The sequence below is a fragment of the Cebus imitator genome, unplaced genomic scaffold, assembly GCF_001604975.1.
Source record: "Cebus imitator isolate Cc_AM_T3 unplaced genomic scaffold, Cebus_imitator-1.0 Scaffold404, whole genome shotgun sequence".
NCBI lineage: Eukaryota > Metazoa > Chordata > Mammalia > Primates > Cebidae > Cebus > Cebus imitator.
This window is the reverse complement of record NW_016107719.1, coordinates 1487938-1502227: the sequence shown is the minus strand read 5'-3', so window position 1 is coordinate 1502227 and position 14290 is coordinate 1487938. Positions and strand designations below refer to the sequence as shown.

The 14290-nt window shown below is 57.2% G+C and overlaps 1 protein-coding gene across 1 annotated transcript in view; it reads left to right on the top strand.

Annotated features, from left to right (window-relative positions):
- Window positions 1–14290, top strand: part of KCNJ4 (potassium inwardly rectifying channel subfamily J member 4) — a 28612-nt gene continuing 14322 nt past the window's right edge. Inside the window, exon 1 of the mRNA XM_017508997.2 lies at window positions 1–223. The gene's annotated coding sequence lies outside the window, so the exon portion shown is untranslated. The remainder of the gene's footprint in view (window positions 224–14290) is intronic.

Below are 14290 nucleotides of genomic sequence, written 5' to 3'. Positions count from 1 at the left end.
GGAGCGGCGCGGGACGGCCCGGACGCGGGAAGACCCCGAGACCCAGGCGCAGACGGAGCGGCAGCCGGGGAGGGGGGCGCGGGCCGGCCGGCCGGCCGAGTTCGCGGGCAGGGGACGCCGGGACTCCCCTCTCCGCGCCCGGGACGCCGCCCGCCGGATCGCGCCGTGGGATGTAGCGCCCGCTCGCCGCCTCCCGGACTCTCGTCGGACCCTCCGCCCAGCGGTAAGCCGCGCTCGCCCACCGCGGGCGCTTTCCGTCAGTCTGTACCGCCGCTTGCGTGTCTGTGTGTCCCGGGCCCGCCGCTCCGGCCCCGCCCGCTCCGCACCTGATCCCGAGCCGGGTCCCCGCTGCCCGGCGCCGCGCGCGTTTGGCGCGGTCCCGTGACTTCCCGGGAGCGGGCGGGCTCTGTCCGTCTGTCCGTCTGGGAGCGTCGCCGTCTGGGTTGTGTCCTGGAAGGGGAGAATGGTGGGTGGAAGGGATCTTGACCTCCTGCCCCGGCCGTGACCTTTCCCTGCCTCCACCCACCCCAGTTGTCATGCCAGGGAGCTTCAAGGCAGGTGACTTGTGCCAAGGTGGGGGGGGGGGTGCTGCCTTTCCGCCTCCCTAGCTGCAGCATCGTTGCAAATGTCCCTGTGATCTGAGGAAGAACGAAATCTCACTTCTTATGTTTTGAGCACCTACTTTGTGCCACACGACACCAGGGCGAGGGGGCAGGGATTGGTAGAGGAGTATTTCTGTCACATTCACAGTGATAGAAACTGAGGCTGGGGAGGGAGGCAGAGACTGCTTTTTCCACCGCGTGCAGGGAGCACCCCAAGGCAAGAGAGGTCTGAATGAGGCTCGCACAGGGAGAACTTCCCCTGCAATCTGCCAAATGTCCCCCGACCAGTGTCAGCCTTCCTGCCCCCCACCCGCACTTTTGCCCCCAGTGTCCCGGCCTCAGGATGGAGAGGATGCAGGGAGGTGGGGGGTGCAAGCTGGGTGGTGTGGGGGGTGGCTCGAGCCAGGGCAGCCTGGCCAGCTGACAGAGCAGGGCTTCAAGAGCAGTAGAATGTCCAGCAGCAGATTTGGGGGAAGTGGGGAACTCAGGAAGGGAGGCCCAGAGAAGGGCTGGAGCCGAGTGTGTGTGTGTGTGTGTGTGTGTGTGTGTGTGTAACATCTACTCCCCTTCTCCCCTACGTCCAGTCCGATGACCTCCATGGCTTCAGGCCTTATTAGGACTTTCGGGTCCCAAGAGTCTCACTGTGGCCCTGGCTTGGACTCATGACAGGAGCCAAAGGTGGACCAGGGCAGCCGGGGTAAGAGATGAGTGAGTGTGGTGGGAGGGAACAGAGACTGTTGGCCACTGAGCTGACCCATATCCCAACTGGAGTTGGAAGGGCTGAGCCCAGAACATTCCACTCCATTCTCATTGGGAGGAAGGACTCTTTCTGGGGTTTTCCACACTGGGCAGCGGGTGTCATATGTGCTCCATTCAACCTTCCAGAAATTAGCTTAGCTGGCGGGGAGAGCAGTCCCCTGGGCTGGTCACTCTCCTCCCAACCGCCAGCTTCCACATCTGTGGTATGGGAACGTCACTCCCTGCCCCAGTGACCTCCAAGGAGGGCCCTGGGCTCAATGAGCAGAGGGTTATTCACAGGCTGGGGAAAGCGCTGGGCAGATGGGAGCAAGGACTCACTTTACCTTAAGAGAGATGAACAGCTAGTGGGTGGAGGTGGGCGTGGGGCGATGGGAAGATGGTGGAAATAGAGAACTACCAAGGAAGAGAGTCCAGGATTAGAAGGGAGTCTGGGGTACTATTCATGGCCCCTTGGTTACCCTTGAACAGAAAGCTCTTCCCAGAAAATCCTCTGGAGTGGCGCGGATTCCAGACAGAGCTGGTTGAGTTTCTGCTGGGTGACCTTGGGTGGGCGGCCTGACCTCTCTGACCCTCAGCTTCTTCAACTGGAGAATAGGGATGACACTACCACCTTCATCGGGGTGTTAAGCACTTTGCAGACTGTGTCAGGTCTGTGAAAGCCGTGTGCGCGAGCCTGGAGCATAGTAGGTTCGTAGACATTTGCGAAAGAGAGAATGAAGTAGCTCTGGGAGCTGCTGTGAGATGTCTTAGCTCAGGATAAGAGGGAAGGGGAGGAGGAACAGTGTAGGCTTACAGGGCGGGCTGCTTCTTAATGTGGATCTGGGGGAGGCGGGGGCGAGTGCTAAGGGGGGTGTGAGGAGGAGGGGGCCCCTCTGCGGGGACCACTGAGTCACGAGGACATGTAAGCGACATGACAACCAGCAACATGGTAACCAGGAAACTAGCGGCGGTGGGAAACAGAGCTGGAGCAGTGTGGGGTGGGGGTGGCGGGTAGGCCTGGCAGCGCTGGGCTGCTCAAGGGGCCAGGGAGCAGCCCAGCTGGCCTCTCAGAGTGAGGAGGGGAGGCCCCAGGGCCAGGTGGGCTGAGGAAGAGATGGGGGCCCTGAGGGGAGGGAGGGAAGACACCTCGGGGCTGCAGGGCAGGGGGCTTCTCCTGCACCACCCCAGGCTCCTCTCTGCTCCTCCACGTCTCCACTTTTCATGCCTCTCCCCCTAGGATGCCAAATTTGGCTCACGCAATCTGTCGTCTCTCTTCTGAGATTGGCACCGGGACGAAAGCCGAGTGCATTACATCACCACCGCCGCTGCTCCCCCTGCACGAGAAGAGCCGGAGGGGAGGGCAAGAGGGCCAGGGGCAAGTGGCCAGCCCTCAGCTTTCTTTCCTGTCTACCTACTCACTCTTCCCACCTCAGTCCTAGGTGTTGGGGGGCTCCTGGGGCAGCCAAGCAGGGGATAGAGGCAGGATATAGGCTCCAGTCTTGGGGAGATCCCAGGACCGGGGCAGATAGTCATTCCATGTTGCCAGCCCCCTGTCTGGGTGCAGCCCAGGTGCAGGGAGGCGTGGTTCAGGACCCTGGCTTGTCAGTGCCTTACTGTGTGACTTTGGGCAGCCCCCTGCCCCATGCGGAGTCCACATCTGTATAGAGAACGGTCGGCCACATCTTGGCGATTTTCCTGAAAGAAGGTTCCCTTAAGTTCTGTGGCTCTCCTGGGTCCAGAGGAGGGAGTCCTCGGTTTCTAATCATCCTCTGTGACCTTGATCAAGTGGCTTCACTGCCTCATGACTCCATCTACCCACCTGTAAAATGGGGATGACAGAATCCTCAAAGGCAGCAGCTATGAAAGCAGGAGACAGGGATAGAAATAGGGCCTCTGACCCTGAAACCACAGACACTCAGGGGCCCGTGGCTCCCAGCATGCAGGGCTGGGGGTGGACAAGGTGGAGTGGGAGGGTGCCTGGATTCAGACAGAAGGTTTGGCGCTTACATCCCTGCTCTGATGCCTTGGGACTGTGGGGGAAGTGGACCCACCAGGGTCACAGTGATGGTTTGGGGTGGAGGAAGCAGAGCCAGGACCTGAATCCAGGACTGCTGGGCTCCCAGCCCCACCTGGAAGCAGACAGACAGATGTCCCTGTGGAACTTTGTGGCAAGCCCAGACAAGGACCCAGGAGCTTTGAGAGCCCAGCTCTGACTTCAGCCACCTCCCTTCTCTCCAGATCCCCTCACCCCCACTGTCCCTGGGCATGAATCCCCTCCCTCAATTGGTCTCTTTGAAGAACTCCTTTCAGTCTCATTTTAAAGCCAGTTTCAGGCAGTCCCAGGCAAGGATAGGTTGGATTTGGGGTTAAGCTGGAAGCTTATGCTCCATTCTAGAAAATTCCCAGAGCTGGAGGTGGAGAAAAAGGGAGCAGCTGTGGATGTTTTGTGAGATAGTGAGCTCCCCAATCCCAGAGGTATTCAAGCAGAGCCAGATAAGCATCTGCCAGGTGACTCCTGCTTTACAGGTGAGGCTGAATGTCATCCCCACTTTCAAAATCCGAGGAGCCTTTGGTATTTCCCAAAGAGGAGCTGGGAAATAGTGCTCAACACTTCCCGGCTTCCTAGTGAGGAAACACATTTGCTCACCAGGCACTGGGCTAGGAGCTTTTGCAAATTCCCATTGAATTCTCCACAGCAATGTTGATTTGAGGTCCCCGTGTTACAGAAGGGAGAGCCTGGCTCAGAGCATCTTAGTGATTTGTCCAAGGTTACACAGCAAAGAAGCAGAGGAGCCCGGGTTCGAGTTCAAACTAGTCTGGTTCTTGGGGCTGTCTCTGGGCCTTCCCTGGGGAAAGAGTGGAAAACTTCCTCCCCTAGGCTGGGGTTTGCCAGGAGATGGTCTAGTCGCCCCCACAGCGTGACACCCCCTCAGGGAGTCTGGCTCTTTTTGGGGGCTCTGTTCTGAAGACAGATACTGCCATGTATCTTAGGGGAGAACTCATTTCATAGGTGGGAAGACTGAGGCTCAGAGACAAAGGGTGATCTGCCTGTAGGTGCCCAGAGAGTTAGATTAGGGCCAGACTGCCTACCTCCTGGCCCAGGGCTCTGTCCCCTGTACCAGTGAATGAGGAGGGGCCTTTGGGCTGCCGGTAGCATGAGGTGTGGAGTCGGGGATGCAGGGGACTGAGAGAGAGCTGGCTTCAGGCGAGGGTGCAGGGAGAGGGGAGCAGAAGGGAAATGGCGCATGTGTTACAGAGCCTGGTGAGGTCAGTGGGACCAGGCCGGCAGGAGAGGGTCTTGGAGACAGTTGCCATGGGTGGCTCTCTGTGTGACCTTAGGTCAGTCCCTCACCCTCTCTGAGCAGTGTTCACCCATCCATGTGAACCCGAGTTGAACGATCTATTTCCAGAGTGGCTGTGGTTGGGCTGCCGTCGCAAAGCACTCCTCCCTACGATGGGAGGACTCTGGGTCCTGAGCAAGGGGCAGGCGGGAATCCTGGGGGTTGGTGTAACCTTTAAACCTCCTCTACGGACTCAGCCCTCCTTGGGGTGTGGGGGATCGCCAGGCACAGCCCTTCTTCTCCTTTTCATCTTTATTTTTCTCCTGCTCCCTCTTCCCCTCGCTACGTGGGCTGATCGCTGCTCAAACTTTTAATTCAGATGGTAATTGAAATAATAATATGGGCTGAGGCCCCTCTGCTTGTGACGCTGCAGCTGGTGGAGCTCGGCTATGAATAGACCTTGAGTCACACACGCGCGCTCCTGCAGGCGCGCACACCGGCGCTCACGGGGTGGTGGGTGGGGTGCAGCGTGGGGAGCAGCATGGGGAGCAGGGGTGGGCTCACACTCTGGCTTGCTCTGAGTCCTGGCCCCCCACTCCCAAAGGTCTTGACCAGTCCTGCCCCTGTGGCCCAACGCAGGGTCCCTGTGGTGAACCTGGAAGACCTGGGACATAGATGGTTCTCATTTACAGAAGGGGAAACTGAGGCTCAGCAAGGGGAAGTGTCTGGCCGGAAACAGGCTGGATCTGAATGGATGGGTTTTGCCTGATTCTAAGACCACTGTTCTGTGTGGGGACACATAGGCTGGGGAGCAGGTGGGAAGTAGCTCTGGGGTGTGGCCCCTGCCCCTCCCTCTGCAACCCTGGCCCCTCCACCCCCCGCTTAGAGCCCCCTTTCAGCCTGCCAATGCACACTCAGGCATGCAGGAGGGCTGCTTAGATGGCTGGTGCGGATGCTTGGTGGCTTGGGTGAGAGAGATGTTCTCCGGGGCATTGCTGCAGGAGGGGAGACTCGTCCCCGAGCGCCAGGCTCTGTGCTAGGCTTCATAGCCATGATTTCACTAATCCTCCACCACCCTGGGAGAACCATCACCCCGACTTCTCAGATGAGAATGCTGAGGCTTAGAGAAGTAAGGATTGGTGTGAGGCCCTGGGTAGAAACAGCCACAGATGCTTTGTCCTACTGTGCATCCAGTGCTAGCCCCTCCAGAGCCCTCATTGGCCTCCTGAAGGGAGGTGGGTACATGTCTGCCAGCCTGGGCTCCCCTTTCCCTCCCTTGGACAGCTCACCTACTCCTCCCTGTGCCTACTGGCCAGTCCCTGACCAGCCCTGGTGCCAATAGCTTGGACATCTGGCCTGGGCAGGCAGGGGAGGGTGAGGTGCCCCAGAGAGACACTGGCAGGTCAAGAGGTGCTTAGGGACTACCAGGAAAGGGGGTCCTTAGTGTTCCCGACCCCAGCAGGAGCTGTGGAGGGAGAAGGCGGCATTGTCATGGTGATCTGTCAGTTGGGAGCTTTGGTCTAGGCCTGGGTGGGGCCAGCGGGGTGGGCCCCAGCAGGGCAGAGGGGAGCTGGGGCATGGGAGGTGCAGTTGGGCAAAGGAGCTCCCTGGGACTGGGATAGAGGAGAAGTCCCCACCACGCTCCACTCAGCAGCTCCTGTCTGTCCTGCATGGGCCTTCTCTCGATTACCTCTCCTGGGAGATGGAGAAACAGAGTCCAGAGACCACTGGGTTGGCCCAGGGTCACACAGCAATGGCAGCAGAGCCTCTCAACATGGGGCTGCACCTCTCTCCTCTGAGTCCTGATGGCCCTCAGGGCAGCCTGCCCCCTCCTCTCTCCCTGACGCACTCCAGAGCTGTGAGGTTTGGAGGCAGAGAGGAGGGTTTGGGTCTCTTTAAGCTTCGTCTCCCAAGAAAATCCCCAGATCGGAGTGAGGGGAAGGGCAGCAGACCCTGGTCACAGCAGTAGGAGTTGCAGCCTGAATCAGGGGCTCAGCCCCTCACTGGCTCCGCATGACCTTGACTAGGCCACTGTCCATCAGGGGGCCTCTCTTTGCCCTTCTGTGTATCGGGGGGCCCCCATGGGGATGGTGGGGCGTGCTCAGCCTTTTCCTGCTTTGTCTGTCGTGGGAGAAGCCCATAACACTGGTGACCTGGGCTGCAGGGATAGATGGGAGCGATGTGCTGTGGAGAGCTGACCCCACTTACTGATGGGAAGATTCAGGTCTAGCGGAGGGGTATACCCATCTTCAAGTTGGTGGCAGAGTTGGCCCCTGGGACACCTCAGTGAAGCCTTCCCAGCCCCCTGCAGCTCCTCTCTCACCTCCCCTAGACTCCCCCAGGAGCCTCCCTTCTCCACATAGGCCTGAAAGCCCAGGACTCTCTTCCCTGTGAGTGATAAGGTATCACTCAGCCTGGGAGACAGATGGGATGGGGTGCACAATGAGGGGGCTCCTAGGGGCCATACAGGGGAAGTGGTGGGCACAGGCTGGAGGGGCCCTGGCTGGGAGTGAAAGGGAGCAGGCAGAGGGGCTTTGGGCATCCTTCAAATCTCGTGCCCATGTAAGATGCTCTTCTGCAATTATCCCTACAAATGGGCCTCAAGTCCCTCCTCACTTCCTCGTGGCAAGTTCACCATCTCCTGGGAAGCCCACTGGCCTCTGGAAGGCTCTGCCAGTTGATACCTGCCTCCCTCTCAGTCCTTCGCCCTGCCCTCTGGGCCACGGGGACCCAGCCTGCTCTCAGCAAGACAGGAGGAGTGGCCGGCCTCCCCCTTCCCTGCCCCAAGGCTCCTCCAGCCTCAGTGGTCCCAGGTGAGGACCATGATTGGGAAACAGAAGATCTGGGCTCGTGTCCAGCTCCACCCCTGAGCAGCTGTGGGACCTGGGCAGCTTTCTCACCTCTCTGAGCCTCTATCCCCTGCCCCATAAGGGTAGGCTTTTGCCTCTCTTCCCTCCCTCCCTCCCTCTCTCCCTCCCTCTCTCCTTTTTTTTCCCCCCATTTATTTATTTTATTGCATTTTAGGTTTTGGGGTACATGTGAAGAACATGCAAAATTGTTGCATAGGTACACACGTGGCAGTGTGATTTGCTGCCTTCCTCCCCATCACCTACATCTGGCATTTCTCCCCTTGCTATCTCTCCCCAGCTCCCCACCCCCCCCCCTTTTTTTTTTTCCTTTTGAGACAGAGTCTCATTCTGTCAGAATGGAGTGCAGTGGCATGATCTTGGCTCATTACAACCTCCACCTCCCTGGTTCAAGCGATTCTTCTGCCTCAGCCTCCTGAGTAGCCAGGACTACAGGCGAGCACCACCACACCTGTCTAATTTTTGTATTTTTTGTAGAAACAGGGTTTCACCATATTGGCCAGGCTGGTCTCGAACTCCTGACCTCGTGATCAGCCCACCTTGGCCTCCCAAAGTGCTGGGATTATAGGCGTGAGCCTCCGTGCCTTCCCCCCCGCCACTCTCTGTCTTCCTCCCTCCTTCCCTCCCTCCTTCCTTTCTTCCTTCTTGATGGAGTCTCACTCTGTTGCTCTGTTGCCCAGGCTGGAGTGTAGTGGTGCAATCTCAGCTTACAGCAACCATCACCTCTCAGTTCAAGCGATTCCCTTGCCTCAGCCTCCCAAGTAGCTGGGACATGCCTGTAGTCCTAGCAACTCAGGAGGCTGAGGCAGGAGAATTGCCTGAACCCAAGAGGCAGAGGTTGTGGTGAGCCGAGGTCACACCACTGTACTCCAGCCTGGGCAACAGAGCGAGACTCTGCCTAAAAAAAATAAATAAAATAAATTGCATATAGGTCCTGGCCTGTTAGTGGGCTGGTAAATTGATTTACTTAGTTGCACTACTTATTTTCCAAAAATGAAATTAAAAAGAAAATTTCAAAATACTATGCATGTAGTGAGGATAAATATTATTTTGTGACACTCTTACTTCAGCTTTAAATATATAGCCGGGTGCAGTGGCTCACGCCTGTAATCCCAACACTTTGGGAGGCCGAGGCGGGAGGATGGCAAGAGCCCAGGAGGTTGCAGTTGAGTTGTGATCGCGTCACCGCACTCCAGCATGGGCATTGGAGCAAGACTCTATCTCTAAAAGATAAATATAAAATAAGTTGAAATAGCTGGATATGGTGGCTCACGTCTGTAATCCCAGCACTTTGGGAGGCCAAGGCAGGTGGATCACGAGGTCAGGAGTTCAAGACCAGCCTGACCAACATGGTGAAACCCCATTTCTACTAAAAATACAAAAATTAGCTGGGCGTGGTGGCGCATGCCTGTAATCCCAGCTACTCAGGAGGCTGAGGCAGGAGAATTGCTTGAACCTGGGAGGCGGAGGTTGCAGTGAGCTGAGATCTGGCCATTGCACTCCAGCCTGGAGGACAGAGCGAGACTCCGTCTCAAAAATAAATAAATAATAAGTTGAAATAACAAACAGGATATTTGCTTTTACTACAGATTTTAGTCAAAAAGTTTGAAAGCTACTGTCCTGTATAGAAATCCTGGGGGTGCCCCGAAAGAGGCTCTGACGTACAGGTTCCCTTTTTTCCTGGATGTTTGGTTCCTAGTGATAATAAGTGCCACGACTTCCGGGTTGCTGCTGTCCCGCCCTCAGAAGTAGCCACCTGTCCCTTGCTCAGAGGACCACCCAGGTCCAGGCTCCCACGCTCCTCCAGGGCCCCTACATCTCCCCAGGGCTAGATCCCAGGCTGGGCCAAATTCTCTGCTTTCCGCTCAGCTTACGCCAGCCCTGCTCTGTCCTTGTGCTCGCCTGCTTGCCCCATCTTCCTGGGGACCTTCTCTCTATGCCCTGACACACACACACACACACACACACACACACACACACGTGCACACATACAGACCTCAACAAAGCAGGTTTGTGACTTACCTGCTTCCCTTCAGCATACAGTAGGTGCTCAATGAATGATCATTCACTTAATTATTTATAGAGCACCCTCCGACGCAAGGCACTGGTCTGTGTTGAGACACACTTGGTGCCCAGCAGGAAGGCAGACCATGTTCCAGCACAGGGGACATGTAGGGTGATGAATGAATGGATGGATGGATGGGGGTTGGCTGGAGTTGAAGATTCTCTGGCCTGAGAAGCCAGTGGGAGATGGTGAGAAGTGAAGAGGGGCACACAGCACGTGGCCCCCCCATGGCAGGTATTCTGTCAGTGACAGTCCCTCGGGGCTGTGGCCCAGCGTTGGGTCATGGGCAGGAGCTAACTGTTCCTCCCGCTGTCTCTGGCCCTTCTGAGGCCTCTGTCTGCTGTGCCCTCTCCCACTAGGTCCTGTATACACATCCCTGCCACCCATCCTTGGGTGAAGCCAGGACGTCCTCCCCCGAGCCCTTGACACCTGGGGAACACCTGGGAAGAGAAGCCTGTGCTCCGTGGAGGGTGGGGCAGAGGTTTGAACCCTCTGACATCCTGTCCTCTCTCTCCTCTGCTTATGACCACTGTGCTCATGTCCAGTGACACACAGGGTATCTTGGTCACTGCTCAGAGGCCACTTCTGCTGGGACGTTCTCCCTGACTTCTGTGTCAAAAATAGCTTCACCTTGATCAGGATCTGTCACATGGCTCAGCTAGACCCTTCCGGGGAATTGTGACAGGCTGGGTGATCTTGTTTGTCAGGCATTAGATGTTTAGGAAGCAGCTACTCTGCCAGCCTCTGGGAGTCAGGGCGAAGTAGGGAGGCAAAGTTCCTGCCCTTGGTGCTGTTGCAAATGAGATTGGTTGGACTGCTAAGTGCTGCCAGGAAGATCCCACAGCTGGATGGGGAGGGAGGGCTGAGGGCCTCTTGGGACACACAGCCTTTGAATCTAGACCTGAATGGTAGGAAGCCCTGAGCGGCGGAGTCTTGGGGAAGAGAATTTCTCCCACAAAGAACAGCCAGTGCAAAGGCCCCGCGATAGAAGTAAACTTGGTGCCTTAAAGGGATGGGAAGGGGCTGGGCGCGGTGGCTCACGCCTGTAATCCTAGCACTTTGGGAGGCCAAGGCGGGCGGATTGCCTGAGTTCAAGAGTTCAAGACCAGCCTGGGGAACACAGTGAAACCCTGTCTCTACTAAAAATACAAAAAATTAGCCGGGTGTGGCGGCGTGCACCTGTAATCCCAGCTACTTGGGAAGCTGAGACAGGAGAATTGCTTAAGCTTGGGAGGTGGAGGTTGCAATGAGTCGAGATCGTGCCATTGCACTCCAGCCTGGCGACAGAGCGAGACTCCAACTCAACAAAAAAAGCGACGGGAAAGAAGGTCTTTTCCCTTGGCTGGGGAGTGGAGGAGGTGAGGTCAAAGAGGTCAGGACCTCTCTGAGGCCAGGCTTTCGTCTGGGCGGAGGCTGCCTGCGGCAATAGTGATATGGATCTTTGGGATGGACGGCTGAGTGAGGGGACACATCTGGGGCACCGAGATTCACCCGATTTGGGCAAGCTCCGGAGCCTGCCAAGGCACGATGATAGCAACACTTGCCTGGCAGGTGTGGGCCAGCGCTGGGACCTCAGTGAACACTAAGCACATGTTAGTTGTTATCCCATTATTATTGCAGTTGGGGTTAGGAAGGTCTGGAGGGTGATGCCCAGGTGTCGGGCCTGAGTGACCCCCTCGGAGGAGTCACAGACGGAGATGGGGAAGGCAGGAGAGGGGACTGGGGTATCACTTGGGCTTGGCAGTGCCAGGTTCATGATGGAGACTCTGGCCTGAGGAGCCAGTGAGAAGTTGGTCAAAAGTGAAGAGGGGCACGTAGCCCGTGGTCCCCCCGCCCCGCCGTGGTAGGCATTCTGTCAGTGACAGCCCCTTGAGGCCGTGGTGCAGTGCTGGGTCATGGGCAGGGGCTGATTGTTCCTCCCGCCGTCTCTGTCTCTTCGCCCTCCAGCGGCCACAGGGAGCAGGAGCCGAGTGGGCTTGTTGCTGCCTGGGAGGGAGATGCAGGCCCGGTGGTATTTTAAGCCACAGGACCGGATGAGATCACAGGGAGGATTAGGGGGAAGAGAAGGGAGGTGGGGCATGGAGAGGACGGAGGCAGAAGAGTGAGGGGCCACCTGGAGAGAGGCCCTCAGGCCTGAAGGACTCAAGGAGGAAGATGAGGGCCAGGCCGGAGCCTCCCTCGGAACTGCTGAGAGCTGAGTAATGCCCTCAAGAAAGGCTGCAGGCCAGGTGAGGTGGCTCACACCTGTAATCCCAGCACTGTGGGAGGCCGAGGCAGGAGGATCACTTGAGCCCAGGAGTTCAAGACCAGCCTCGGTAACCTAGGGAGGCCCTGTCTCTACCAAATATTAAAAAATTAGCCAGGCACAGCGGTGCACACCTGAAGTCCCAGCTATATGGGAGGCTGAGGTGGGAGGACCACTTGAGCCTGGGATATTGAGGCTACAGTGAGCTGTGATAGTACCACTGCACTCCAGCCTGGGTGACAGAGCCAGACCCTGTCTCAAAAAATGAAAGAAAGAGAAAGAGAGAGAGGTAGGAAGGAAGGAAGCAGGCAGGCAGGCAGGCAGGCAGGCTTCTGCACTCTACAGTTTACAAACCCCTGCTCGCAGTGTTCTCTTTGGCAGCCTGCCTGTACACTGAGTGTTATTCCTTCCCATTTTATGGATGTGACTCAGAGAGGTTAAGACATTTTCCCAAAGCCACGCAGTACAAGGGTAAAGTGTTCTCAGCCTTTCAGCCTCACAGTCCTTTTTGACAACCTTGTGAATGCTATGATGCTTCTCTGGAAAATATGCATGTGTGCACATTAATTTTTAAACTTTTCATGTGCATTTTCCCACAGGTAATACATTCGTATGGTTCTAAAATTTTAAAAAGACACAAACGGGAATACAGTGACGGTTCCTCCTCCCACCCTGTCCCCAGCCACCTGCTTTCCCTCCCCGGAGCAGCCAATGTCACCAGCTTCCTGGGTCTCCATCCACAGACAAGCAGAGACAAGCAAATATGTGTATCTATAAATTTCTTCTCTCTCCTTTTTTACACAAATGGTAGCTACTCTACTCACCACTTAAAAATACATCTTGAAGACCTACATTGCTCCTCGCAGAGCTCCCTCCCAGTTTTTTATGTCTGCGTGCTGTGCTGTCCGTGGACGGGCATTTGGGCTGCTTCCAGGCGGCGCCGCTGAAGGCAAAGCTGCGCATTCCCCACGTATGAGTCTCAGGCTGGAGTCCCAGGAGGGCCCAGGGGGCGTCACAGGCAGTACCACCTGCGTGGCCTCTGCCGGGTAAAGGAGGGAATGGGGCTTGAACTCAGCCCTGACTCTGTTCCTCACTCCTCCCTGCTCCCACACCACTTCTTTTGGGGGGGGCACCTGCTGGGCCCGGCCGAGCATCCCAGGGAAATCCTGTGTGTGTGTGTGTGTGTGTGTGTGTGTGAGTGTGAGTTGAGGGGCATTAGCCCCATCCCCCGAGGTTCGGGGAGACACCCCAGCAGCCGGCAGCGCCAACTATAGAGTCTTATTTACCGAGAGCCAAGGATGAGGCGATGGGATGGGGGCAGCAAACACCACCTCACCCCCACCCCCAACCCCACCCAGGTTGGAGCACGGGGCTGAGGGTCAGATGTGCCGAGGTCACTTCTGCTGCAACCTCCCTGACCCCCATTGAGCACAGCTCCCGGCCCCTCCCCAGCACACCCGCTTCCGTCCTGGCCCATGAGCAGCTTTCCCACTTTCTGGCTGGGGAGGGAGGGAAGCCAAGCAGAGGGGGGACTTGTGGCCACCATGCTTAGTCCTCAGGCAGTCCAGGCTGGCAGGGCCTACCCAGCAAGAGCTCCCTCTCCTGGCTGTGAGCTGGCCGCCGGCCCCTGCTGCTCCTGCTCTCTGGCTGGTCCTCCTCATCTGCTCTCCCATCTATGGGGCTGCTGGGGCTGAGATCCTCTCTCCACTTTTTTTTTCTTTTGAGACAGAGTCTCACTGTTGCTCAGGCTGGAGTGCAGTGGCGCAATCTCAGCTCACTGCAACCTCCGCCTCCCGGTTCAAGCGATTCTCCTGCCTCAGCCTCCCAAGTAGCTGGGACTACAGGCGCCCACCACCACGCCCAGCTAATTTTTTGTATTTTTAGAAGAGATGGGGTTTCACTGTGTTAGCCAAGATGGTCTCGATCTCCTGACCTTGTGGTCTGCCCGCCTTGGCCTTGCAGAGTGCTGAGATTACAGGTGTGAGCCGCCGTGCCTGGCTCACCCTCTCTCCTTATTGCACAGCCTTGGCCCAGGCAGTCTCGCCCACTCTCACGGCTCAGCCTGTCACCAGCGTTCACGTCTCATGCACCCATCTTCGCGCGCTCTCTCTGGAGGCTTGGGATCTGACATTGGGTGGACATCTGCATTTGGACATTCAAGGCCACTGCACACTAGAAACCGTTGCTCCTGAAATCTGGCCCTGTTTCAGTCTTCCACCACTGCTGGCCATGCTCCACAACCCCCTTCCATCCCCGCTTCCAGTCCACCCCCAAGCCCTGTGGACTCTTCACCCAGAATGCGTGTGTCCCAAATCCGTCTCCTCCTGAGCTCCACGGCCACCATCCTGGGAGCTCCAAGCTACCATCATGGCCTTCTCACCAGCCTACTAGACCTCATCACAGTGACTGGCGCTGCGCTCTGGACAGCGCAGGCTTCAAAGGCTGGCAGAGGTGAGGGCCAGGGTGCCACTGGGATTGTATAGGGAATGTTT